Below are 1,897 nucleotides of genomic sequence, written 5' to 3'. Positions count from 1 at the left end.
AGAATTGAGTCATTAAACCATTTAATTCTTTTCTCTTTGGTTTCTTCAGACTCAGATCGTGGGACCAAGGAGTGAGATCTGTTGGCTTCCTCAAATTGCTTTTGAAGAGCAATTGAGTTGGCCGCATCCTCAGAAGAAATACCTAGGAGATGAAGATCAGTTTCTTGAGGACGTGAAAATTTAAGCACAAGTCTGTCGGCTGCAGGAACTTCAGATTGATGTCTAGCAATTTTAGCTGCTTTAGCTGCAGCAGTGTTAGCTCTAATATTTACTTTATGTAAAAGTATGAAAAAGTATTCTGCAAGTGTTGACAGAAGGGTATCTTCCACAGAAGACAACAGAGGACCAGCAGCAGAAGCTGTCTCATCGTGCAAGTCAAGAATGACATAACCTCTGTTGTCTCTCACAGAGGTTCTGGAAAATGGTCCTTTGGCAATAAGAATCTACAAGTCTATATCAGCAGAGCCTCTGAGATGGCTCACAGAGGGTCTGCGGTTTCGTCTTCTGTGAAGATCCAGTTCTACTGTTTTTCAAAGGTGGTTAGCTGCATGTGCTTCTCACGTGACTAGCTTTTTAATCGACTTTATTTGGATGGCTTAGATGATTTCACACGTCTAGGTCATGTCAGAAAGGTCGTTAGGAACTAGTATAAATAGCAGCTTAGGCCTTTGTATTCAGTGTGCTTCCGAATTGTAATCGTCTATATTTTCAATCAATTGAAAAACCTTTGAAGCTATTCTATTGTGTTCATCTTCTTCATCATATCAATCTGTGTGTTCTTGATTTTATTACTCTGTTTTGTTCTTATAATTGTTTTCGCTGCACTGTAATCGTCCTAAGAGTTCATTCAGAGTAAGAAATCAAATACCAAATCTGAATTTACAGATCCTAACAATTGGTATCAGAGCAGGAATTGAATTCTCATTCGATTAATTCTGTTTTTGGTATTAATCTGCATTTTCCAGAACACCAGTTTTCTCCAGTTTACCCAGTTTCATTCAATTTCAATGGCGAATTTGGCTATTAACTCGTTCATGAGTACTAGATCTCAATCAAAGCCTCCAACGCTTATCTGTGATGAATATCCGTAATGGAAAGAGCGTATGATCAACTTTTTGAAAGAAATTCACCCCAGAATGTGTGAATTTCTATACAATCCTGCATATGTGCCAATGAGTTTGATTCGAAGAATTCCAGCTACTAGTACAACTCCTGAGGTTCCTGAGCATTATGAGCCCAAATTAATCGCAAACTGGAACGATGAAGAAAAGGTATTAGTTGAATTGGAAAGCGAATGCAAAAGGATGTTGATCAAGGCTATACCTCATGAGATCTTCAAACGTATTGATAACTGCCATTTGTCTATGGATATTTGGGGAGAATTGGAAAAACAAGTCGAAGAAGTGAAGAAGACTCTGGAGAACAACAGAGCCATGTGTATTGATGAAGTTCATAACTTTAAGGCTAAGAAGAATGAATCTCTGTCAGACACAGAGGATGAGACCTTCTGTAGAATGACAAATACTGACTCAGACTCTTCTTACACAAGTGACCAAGAGGCTTCAACTTCTGACTCTTCTGAATTAATTGATTCATGTCATTTGGAGCATTACAAGCTAAAAGAAAAACTTTCCTTCTGTGAAAAAGAAGTCATTCTTCTCACAGAGGAGAGAAACAAATTTTTTAAAATGTTCACAGAAGCTCAAACTAATTTTGTTAATTTGGAAAAATCTTCAAAGGAAAATATTGCCGAAGTTCAAAAAGAGTTAAAAAAACAAGGTTAATGAGATAAGGATGCTTGAGCATGAGAAAAGTAATGTTACTTCTGTTAAAGAATTCTTCCAAAAAGAAAGAGAATTTTTGCACCAAGATGTTCTTGATAGAGAGCTCAAAATTA

The sequence above is a fragment of the Cynara cardunculus genome, unplaced genomic scaffold, assembly GCF_001531365.2.
Source record: "Cynara cardunculus var. scolymus isolate 2C unplaced genomic scaffold, CcrdV1 Un_Scaffold_2469, whole genome shotgun sequence".
Classification (NCBI taxonomy): Eukaryota; Viridiplantae; Streptophyta; class Magnoliopsida; order Asterales; family Asteraceae; genus Cynara; species Cynara cardunculus.
The sequence above is the reverse complement of the archived record's forward strand: the minus strand, read 5'-3'. Positions refer to the sequence as shown.